Genomic DNA, 11,463 nt, shown 5'->3' with positions numbered 1-11,463 from the left:
CTGTTCACTACTGGAATAACCATTTTAGAAGGCAATTTAGTAATTCACTACAATAAGTGTGGAGACTCTGTTCTTAAACTTAACAAGAGATTATTGCCTTATCCATTTCAGGAACTTAACTATTACACTTTTGTGTTGCTGATTTATAAAGATATCTCATGAGTAATTCTCTAATTACATATTTAATGCCTCTTCAGCTATTTCTATATTCTACTTATCATTTTCTACATATATTAAAAAGTTAAGGATGACTGTGGTGGCTCACACCTGTAATCCCACCACTTTGGGAGGCTGAGGCATGAGGATTGCTTGATACCAGGAGTTCGAGACCAGCCTAGGCAACATAGTGAGACCCTCATCTCTACAAAAAAAACAGAAAAATTAGTGGGGCGTGGTGTCACATGCCTATAGTTCCAGCACTTGGGAGACTGAGGTGGGAGGATTGCTTGAGCCTGGGAGATCGAGGCTGCAGTGAGTGATTGCACACGCGACTACACTCCAGTCTGAGTGACAGAGCGAGCTTCTGTCTCAAAAAAAAAGTTCCAGTTTATTCTTCGGTTTTTAAAAAATAACAAGTTGACTTCAACAAAGTGAACTGAGTTCCCCTGTACTTTCAAATGACTTTTTGAAAAGTTAAGAAATACTCTTATTATTTTCTATTACAAAAGCAATATTTATATTTATTATAGAAAAATTAGGAGATAAGGAAAGAGAAGAAAAATGCCTAATTCCACTTCCTAGTTTACCATTTGGAGTACATCATTCCAGGCCTTCTCCCATCCATACATATATGTATGTATTATACAGGTTATCAAATGAACTTCCAGAAAGGATTATAAATGTATATGTCCACCTCCATATAATGATAAATGACAAGTATTGTCCCTTTTCAAATAATGGACATAAACATTTTAAGAAAATGGTTTAAAAATAGCCTCTTGGTTATGTGTAGTGGCTCACGCCTGTAATCCCAGCACTTTGGGAGGCTGAGGCAAGAGGATCACTTGAGCCCAGATGTTCAAGACCAGCCTTGGCAACATGACAAAACTCTGTCTCTACAAAATACAAAAATTAGTCAGGTGTAGTGGCACACACCTGTTGTCTCAGCTACTTGGGAGGCTGAGATGGGAGGATTGTTTGAGTCTAGGAGGTCAAGGCTGCAGTGAGCTGTGTTCCAGCCACTGCACTCCAGCCTGGGTGACAGAGTGAGACCCTATTAAAAAAAAAAAAAGAACCTCTTATTGTTTTAATTAGCATATTTTTACACACTCATTGGCTATTTGTAGTTCTTTAAGTTCCCCATTAGTGTTTTTTGCTGAGTTGCATTTCAGCCAAGTGTAATCCCAAGATTGTGGAAACTCTTGTTTTTATTTGGGCCTAGTCTATTCTTGGAATTTCTACAGAAAAATAATCATTTTATCTATGGTTTGTCCTGTATGGAAATCGTAATCATGATAATTTGAATAACAGAGGTTACTCAAATGTTTCCTCTTTGCATTTAAGACCATATTAAATATCTTTTCCTGAAAAAAAAAAATCACTGTCCTAATGATACCTCCTTAAGTGCTCTGGGGGACATAAGAATGAATGGTAATATAAAAAACATTTTTTAATTGAGATAAAATTTACATAACAAAATTTACCATTTTAACCATTTTAAAGGGTACAACACAAGGGCTTATGGTTTATTTACAATGTTGTGCAACCAATACCACTATCTAATTATGGAACATTTTCATGGCCCCCAAAAGAAGCCCTGTACTCACTAAACAGTCACTCCCCATTTCCCATTCCCCCAGCCCCTGGCAACCACCAACCTACTTTCTGTCTCTATGGATTTGCCTATTCTGGACATTTCATATAAATGGAATCATACAATATGTAGTCTTTTGTGACTGGCTTGTTTCTCTTAGAATAATGTTTTCAAAGAGAACATACATGCATTATAGCATGTATCAGTACTCCCTCCTTTTTATGGCTAAATAATAATCCATTGTGTGGATATACGGCATTTTGTTCAACCTTCGTTAGCTGATAGACATTTGGGCTGTTTCCAATTTTTAGCTATTATGAATAATGCTGCTATGAACACTCATGTACAAGTTTTTGTGTGAACCTATGTTTTCCATTTTCTTGAGCATATACACCTAGGAGTGGAACTGCCAGGCCATATGGTAACTCTATGTTTACGTTTTGAGAAATATGTAACATTTTTAAGGCTTAATATGTGTGTGGTACTTGGCTAAGCACTTGACTTGCATTTTCTTATAGAATGCTCACAACTTTCTGCAGTAGACCCGATTATTATGCCCATTTTACAGATGAGGGCACTATAGCTCAAAGATGTTAAACAACTTGCTCAAGGTCTGACAGCTAGTTAGGACAGAGCCAGGATTTGAGCTAACGTAGTCTGGCTCTAGAATCTGAACTCGTTACTACTTTTACTGCCTTAATACACTTATGGCCCGAAAGGGCAGAGGACAGCACACAAGTAACCAAACAAAGCCAAATGAAGTAGAATTGTAAGACCCATGTAAGGTACTTAGAAAATTGCATGCGGAAAGTGCAAAAGAGGAGGGAGCATTTGAAGCAAACCTCAATTGGTGAGAACAAATTCAAGAAGAGGAACTGGAGTAAAGGCCAACTAGGTGAAAGGACTATTACAGGATTGGCAAGTTAGTTTCACCGTAAGTGCCAGTTCTAGTTAATTGGTAGTGGCAGTGAGTAGCACTATGTAGAGATACTGTATCTCAGCTCAGTGGGAAAGCCTGTGATGATTAATTAACAATATCTGCCATGGGCAGGGGAGGGGAGATTTGTAGCACTCATGATATGAATTTTCATCACTGGACTATTATGACATGGAGATGAGAAATTATGGTTCATATTTTGGAAAGCATGACTGTATGATTTTGACTGGATCATAGGGTATGGGTAGGGAAAGTGGAGCCTTAAATAAGATTAGCAATATGTGGTGAGGCTGTATGACAGAGTGTTTTAAATGACAGACTGAAGAGTTTGTATGTGAGTCAGTAGGTAGTGAGGAGTCATGGAAAATTTTTAAACAGGAGAATAGTGTCATAGGAGCCCTACTCTAAGAAGATTAATCTGGCAGGGGCATACAGAATGAATTGATGTAGTGAATGAGTGGAGACAGAGACTGTTCAAGGCAATGTTAAAAAATTTAGTGGATGATACCTGGTCAAAACAGGGGACAACCACTTTTTCCCATTAATTTGATAAAGATTAAAATGTAGGTATGAGGAAATGAATACTCAAATAGTCTACTGGTGATACATTGGTTCAACTTTTCTGGAGGGCCATTTGGCAACACATGTAAAAAGCCTTAAAAATGATTCAGTCCTTTTAACCCAGTATTTAGCAACTTATGCCACAGAAGTAAGCCTGGATGTATGCAAAGATGTAGCTCTGAAGACGTTCATTGCATTGCCATTTAAAAAATCAAATGTATGTTCATTGCGTTGACGTTTAAAAAAACAAATGTAGCTCAGATACTGGCTGTGCAGTTTCTCTTCTCGTCACTAGCTAACCTGAATCAAGACTCGGCAATTACTTACATTCACCATAGAGAACTCACTATATGAAAACCATTTAGGGCTGAGTGTGGTGGCTCACGCCTGTAATCCCAGCACTTAGGGAGGCAGAGGCAGGCGGATCACTTGAGGTCAGGAGTTTGAGACCAACCTGGCCAACATGGTGAAACCCTGTCTCTACTAAAAATACGTAAAATTAGCCAGGCGTGGTGGCAGGCGCCTGTAGTTCCAGTTACTCTGGAGGCTAAGGTAGGAGAATCACTTGAACCCAGGAGGCAGAGGTTGCAGTGAGCCGAGATCGCACCATTGAACTCTAGCCTAGGTGACAAGAGTGAAACTCCATCTCAAAAAATAAAAAGAAAAGAAAAAAAGAAAGAAAACCATTTAGTCAGCAATGTTGAATGTACTAAAGATTACATAGGGGAGATGTAAAAGAGGCTTTAATAACATTGAAAAGCGCTTAGTACACAACTTGAAGAAGTCCCTTAAATGTGTCTTCCCTCTCCACAGCACTGAGCTGGAATCCTCATTGCTGTGACCCTTCTCCCCACAGCACTTAGTCCTTATCCTTCTTTTCTTCTCTCTTTCACTGTACAGTTACTTTTTTCCACTTGACTTTGGGCATCAGAGTCTATCCTGAACAGCCCTCTTTTTTAAAAAGCTGGTTTCTCTTTAGAAAAAATTGTTGTAAATATTTGTGGAAAATATAAAAATTACTCATGAGTTTCACAAAACACTGGGAACAGTTATATGTTAAAAGAAGAGGGGAGATTTGTTAAATACATTTTGGTACAACTTGTGACTACCTAAAACTTGTTGAGCTCTCATGGGCAACATGAGAATCCCTAGGTAATTGTGATCATTTCCATGGTTTCAGATATGACTAATGGTGTAATGTGCTGACAACTCTCAAATTTATATTTCTAGCACAAATCTTTCCTCTGTGTTCCAGACATATTATCTCACTTTAGGTTAATATATCTATACTTGATGTCTCAAAGATACCTGGAACTTACCGCATTAAACCTAATCCTCATCTTCTTCCCTCTAGTCTTCCCAAACTCAGAAAATGGCAGTACCATCTGAAAAGTTACTAAAGTCAGAAGCTTAGTAGGCATCCTTAGTTCTTTCCTTCTTTCACACTTCCTTCCATATCCAATTGATTAACAAGTCTATTAGCACTGCCTCCAAAATAGTCATCAACCTCTTTTCATACCCATTCCTTACCCCACTCCAGAAGAAGTTTCCATGCAGAAAGGATAGCGTGTATAAAAGCATAGAGATCTAAAAGGGATGGATTGTCTGAGGAAACTGCAGGTGTGTAAGGTTGGTAAGTCTATGTGGTTTCAGGGAGATGAGTCTGGAAAAAATGTTCCTTAGAAAGTGGGAGAAGATGGGATTCAAGAGCTAAGGTGGCAGGTTTGGGTGAGGACCTATGTAGAGATCTGGTGCAAACACTTACCATCTCTTTTCCAAAATTCTAGCAAAGGAAAGATGATACCAACCAAAGGAAACATAACACACAGTTTTAATAAGCAAAAAGAGGTAACAAACCTTTTTCTTTCTCACCCAGAAGAATAGGTCTTGCTAAGTGTACATTACCAAAAGTATTATGGTTATAAATAGGCTGGGTGCCTATTAGAAAAGCAAAATAGGCTGGGCGCAGTGGCTCACGCCTGTAAATCCCAGCGCTTTGGGAGGCTGAGGCAGGAGGATCACTTGAGGCTAGAAGTTTGAGGTTACAATGAGTTATGACTGTGCCTCTGCACTCCAGCCTGGGCAACAAAGTGAGACTCTGTCTCAAAAAAAAAAAAAAAAAAAGCAAAAATAATACAACCACTTTTAGTTATGGATGAATTTATTTCATCTCAAAGGCTTTATGTTGGCAGATTTTAACTTTGGAGGAACACCCAACACGTACTTGCTTTCTTTTTTTCTTCTCCTTTTCAATGTTAAAAATTTAAGATATAAATCATATGCTATAAAATTCATCTTTTTACATGTACAATTCAGTGATTTTAGTATTTTCATAAGGTGGTAAAACTATCACAACTGTGTCATTCCAGAACATTTTTGTCATATTCAAAATATAACCCCCACTCATTAGCAGTCATTCACCATTCTCTCTCTCTCCAGAAGTCCCTATTAACTACTTTAATCACCCTTCTGTCTGTGTGGATTTGGCTATTCTGAACATTTCATGTAAATGAAATCATACAATATGTGGTCTTTTGTGATTGGCTTCTTTCACTTAGCATGATGTTTTCAAGGTTCATCCACACTGTAGCATGCATCGGTACTTCATTCCTTTATATGGCTAAATAGTATTTTATTTTCTGGATATACTACCTTTTATCTATCCATTCATCACTGATGGGCATTTGGGCTGTTTTCATTTTTTGACTATTATGAATAATGTCATTATGAACATTTGTTACAAGTGGATGTATAGTTTCATTTCTCTTGGATATATACCTACAAGGGGACTTGCTAGGTCATATGGTAACTCTGTGTTTAACTTTTTATGGAACTGCCATGCTGTTTTTCCAAAGTGGCTGCATGATTTTACATTCCCATTAGCAATGGATTCTAATTTCTCCACATCCTTGCCAACACTTGTTATTGTCTATTTTGTTTTGTTGTTACGGCCATCTTAGGGGCTTGCTTTCTTTTCTGCTCTCTGAAGTCCTACTTCACTTGCTGGTTGAAACCTAGTATTTCACTTTTCATTCTCTATTTTAAATAATCTGAGGGTGATTGAAACTGCCAGGCTGCACAGTGTTTTAAGAATCCAGAAATTTCTACCTAGCCTGCAATATTAGGAAGTTCTGGTAACATCGGGCAACAATTGGTTGGAAATTAGTAGGGCCCGTCAATGTTCACCATCTTCCACTGTCTTACACCTGAGTTGCTTTTTATGTTTATCTTTTTTACCTGGTTCCATAGATAACTGAATTTGAGGCTCCTGGTTAAAGCCATCTGACATAACTTAATTGTCAATGTTGAATCTCAGGGCAATAAATAAGGTACTCTAAAAATAAATCTAACTAAGGAGGCAGGCATAGAAACTTTATGAGGAAAATTATTAAAACTTCACTGAAAGAGATCAAAGAAGACCTAAATAAATGAAGAGAAGTAACATGTTCAAGGATAGAAAGATTCAATTCTCCTTAACATAATCTAATTCAGTATAATACAATGAAAATTTCAACAGAATTACTCATGGAAATTTGACAAAATAATTCTAAAATCGATTGGAAAAGTAAAAGGCTAAGAATAACTTAAGACACTCCTGAAGAAGAATATGGTCGAGGGAGAGTTGCTCTACCAGATAATCACATGATTTACAAAGCTATAGTGATTAAGATGGTGTGATATTAGACTTAATAATCAGTGGAACAGAATATAGAAGCTGGTAACAGAAACATGGACAATTTATAATTTATACATGAATAGATTTGGCATTGCAAATTATAAGGATTAAAGAAATATTAAAGAAATCATTCTGGGACAATTTGTTATCCATATGGGAAAAAATTCAGTCCTCATATGATATATAAAAATAAATTTTAAGCTGCTTAAAGACTTCATGTAGGCCAAAGCACAGTGACTCATACCTGTAATTCCAGCACTTTGGGAGGCCAAGGTGGGAGGATTGCTTGAGGCCAGGAGTTCAAGACCAGCTTGGGCAATATAGTGGGACTCCATCTCTGTAAAAAATTAAAAAATTCATTGCATGTAGTGATGCACCCCTGTTGTCCCAGTTACTCAGAAGGCTGAGGTGGGAGGATCGCTTGAGCTCAGGAGGTTGAGGCTGCAGAAAAAAAAAGAGACTTCATGTGAAAAGCAAAACTTTAAAACATTTAGAAACAAATATACGAGAATATTTATATGACATCAAGAGAAGAAGGAATTTTTAAGACACTAGAAATACATCCTCAATGAAAAATATTGATAAATGATATTTTTTCAGCAAAGGACAAACTGAAAAAATTGAAAAGACAATTCACAAAATGGAAGAAATAATTTCAAAACAGAAAATTGGCAAACAAAGATATTCAAAATATATAAAGAACTGCAAATCAATAAAAAAGACAAACAACCTAATTAAAATATTCAGAGGAAAATTCAGAATGGCCAATAAATATATAAAAACATGCTAAATGTTATTATTCCTTATTATTCCTTTTTTCTAAATGTGATTTTCTTTGGTGACAAAGCCATAGGTATTCGACTGTGGTTTGTTGCCTACATTCATAAGTGAAAGATTTGTTAAATTTCAGTTACAGTTTGGTATTTTTTTTCTTTTTCTTGTTTTGAGACAGGCTGTCTCTCTGTTGCCCAGGCTGGAGTGCAGTGGCACAATCTCAGCTCACTGCAAACTCCACTTGCAGGCTCAGGCAATCCTCCCACCTCAGCCACCTGAGTAGCTGGGACTACAGGCATGCACCACCATGCCTGACTAATTTTTTTTTTTTTTTTTTTGGAGATGTAGTTTCACTCTTGTTGCCCAGGCTGGAGTGCAATGGCATGATCTCGGCTCACCACAACCTCCGCCTCCTGGGTTCAAGTGACTCTCCTGCCTCAGCCTCCCGAGTAGCTGGGATCACAGGCATGCACCACCACATCTGGCTGATTTTTTTTGTATTTTTAGTAGAGACGGGGTTTCTCCATGTTGGTCAGGCTAGCCTCAAACTCCCGACCTCAGGTGATCCACCCACCTCGGCCTCCCAAAGTGTTGGGATTACAGGCATGAGCCACTGCGCCCGGCCTATGCCTGACTAATTTTTGTATTTTTGGTAGAGATGGGGTTTCACCATGTTGCTCAGGCTGATTTCGAACTCCTGGCCTCAAGCGATCCTCCCACCTTGGCCTTGCAAAGTGCTAGGCATGAGCCACCGCACCCACCCATTAATTAGATTAATGTATTAATAAAATAAAACTACTGTTGATTAGAAGAAATGAAAAAATCTGACACTTCCAAGTATTAACAGGGACATAGGCCAATGGGAACTAAAAATCACTGCTAAGTGGAGGAAAATTGTTAAAAATATATCCAGAAAACCATTTGTCATTATTTCAAATTTGAAGATGCCCATAACTTATCACTCAGCAACTGGAGCACTCACACCCCCATTCAGTAGGAGACAGGTACAAAAAATATTCTGGCAGCATTGTTTGTAATACCAAAAAAGAAAAAAAAAAAGGATCAACCATCAACAGAAGAATGGATAAATAGAATATATTTTGGTAGACTCATCTGATATGGTTTACATGTGTTGCCCCTACAAATCTCATGTTAAAATGTGATCTGCGATGCTGGAGGTAGGCCTAGTGGGAGATGTTTGGGTTATGAGGGTGGATCCCTCATGAATGGCTTGGTGCTGTCCTCATAGTAATGAGTTCTCACTTTATGTGTTCATGTGAGATCTGGTTGTTTAAAAGAGTCTAGCACCTCCTCCCTGTCTCTCCTGCTTGCTCTTGCCTCATGATATGCCAGCTCCCCCTTTGCCTTCTGACATAATATAAGTTTCCTAAGGCCTCACCTGAAGCAGATGCTGGTGCCATGCTGCTTGGATAGCCTGCCTAACCATGAACCAAATAAACCTCTTTTCTATATAAATTACCCAGTCTTAGGTATTCCTTTACAGCAATGCAAACAGACTAACACACACCTAATGGCATGCAATACAGTACTGAAAACAAATATGCTAAGGCAGTATGCATCAATATATATAACAATTCTTAACAAATGAAATATTGAGTGAAAATGAAAGTTAGGAACATGTATGTTTATTATGTTTGAAGCATGCACAAAACTAAACAATGTCTTGATTAGGAGTACATTCACATGCAATAAAACTATAAGGATAAGCAAAGAAATGATAGAAAAGAAATTTCAGGAGAGTGACTAGTTAACTTCTGAGCAAGGGAGAGAAGATGTAATCAGGGAAAGATAAAGAAGAGGCTCCAATGTTATGCTTTATTTCCTAAAATAATAGGTTGTGGGTACATCTAGGTGTGTGTGTGTGCATCACATAAAGTAGTAAATCAAATCTCAGAAGAGGTTTTTTTTTTTGTTGTTGTTGTTGTTTTGAGACAGAGTCTTGCTCTGTCACTCTGTCCCATGTAGCTGGGATTATAAGGGCATGCCACTGTACCACCATGCCCGGCTAATTTTTGCATTCTTAGTAGAGATGGGGTTTCACCATGATGGCCAGGCTGGTCTCAAACTCCTGACTTCAAGTGATCCACCCGCCTCGGCCTCCCAAAGTGCTGGGATTGTAAGTGTGAGCCACTGTGCCCGGCCTCAGAAGAGTTTTAATGAAGTAAGGATGCTGGGAGAGGAATGAGTTAACAGGGAATTGGGGTTGTGTAGAAGTATAAAATGGAGAAGGGGGGAGTTAAAGAAAGACTTGACTTAAGGATTGTATCCAAAGTTGGCCATTGCTAAGATAGTGGCTCTATTTCTTTCCACTTGAATCCTACAAAAAGAAAATTGAGAAACGTTACATATTTTCTCTTATTATTCTATATTAGGGGTTTCTACTCCTCAGGGCATAGGAACTAAAAGGGTGAAAACTATAATAAAGTAATTTCCTTTTTCCCTCTTTAAAGGGCGTGCTGAATTAGAAAGAGCACTGGGTTAAGAGTCAGGAACCCAATTTACTAGTTTTGCTCTGTTTTAATTAATCGGGTGACTTTGGGTAAATAATTTAGCCTAATTGAACCTCAGTTTCCTAAAAAGATGATTTCTAAAGCTTAGCTTTAAGTTCAGTTATTCCAATGAGTTAGAGAGTCTCTCAACCAAAAAGCAAGTAGTCATGTACATTTATCATTTTAATAAAGATATATTCTATTAATTTGGAAAAGCTGAAGACAGTATTAATTTTCATCCCACAGTCTTAATGAAGAAATAAAGAAACTAATTTTCCATTACCATTCAAGGGGCAATCCACTCCTTCACAGATTGTGAAATTAATGTAACAGATCCAACCAACTGAACAATCTATGCATCTTTCTTCCCCTCTCCAATTCCAAGCCTTGGAACTGTATTTTACATTAAAAAGTTTAAAAGTTAACTGAAAATTAATGCAGTTTTAAGACTGCAGCTTACATATAATATAATGAAGTTAGAGAAAAATATCTGCAGTGTCCAGTATCTTTGAGTAAGTAACATTTATTATTACCTATGTCTGAAGCACAGCAGATGTTGTGATCTTTACTAATTATAATTTCCCTAATTAAAATAACTTGTACCTACGATGCATGCTTTTCCTAAGTTATTCAGGATGGTAAGCAGATATTAAATCATTTATCTTTACAACATATCAATGAAGCTAGTAGGAGCAAGTATTGTTCTCATTATTTAAAGGAGAAGATTAAAAGTCAAGGATTAGGTCATGATCACACAGTAATTTTTTTGTCATGAACATTAAGACGAGAACCAAAGAAATGTATATATTCCTCCCCCATCCACCTTCCTTCCTATTTAGGGGCAATTCTCTGTTGTGTTTAACTCTTGTGGGATGCAGGGTCTGCCTTCCACTACTGAAACCAAAGAGGGGGGATGTTTCTTTTCCCTGGCTTGTGGCAGCAAGGGTAAGGGCACATTATCTAGGCTCCAGGATCTGGAAACTCCAACTCAGGGATTGACACAGATGCAGAAAGAATTTAGGAATTACTTGTAATGCTCAAGACAGCAAGTCTACAGTCCAGTCCTGTGTGTGACCCCTCTCCGCCCCCTAGCGTCCTAACCAGACTCTTCCTCTATTATTGTCTAGGTTGTGTCTCTTGCTACTTAGGCTCCTTTAGCTTCTGCCATTTTCTGGATCTACTCCTCCATGCTTCTTATTTTGTGAGCTCACAATATCCTTCCAATAAATTCTCTTCTGCTTATGTTAGCCAG

The sequence above is a fragment of the Pan paniscus genome, chromosome 9 (assembly GCF_029289425.2).
Source record: "Pan paniscus chromosome 9, NHGRI_mPanPan1-v2.0_pri, whole genome shotgun sequence".
NCBI lineage: Eukaryota > Metazoa > Chordata > Mammalia > Primates > Hominidae > Pan > Pan paniscus.
This window is presented reverse-complemented; position numbering follows the sequence as displayed.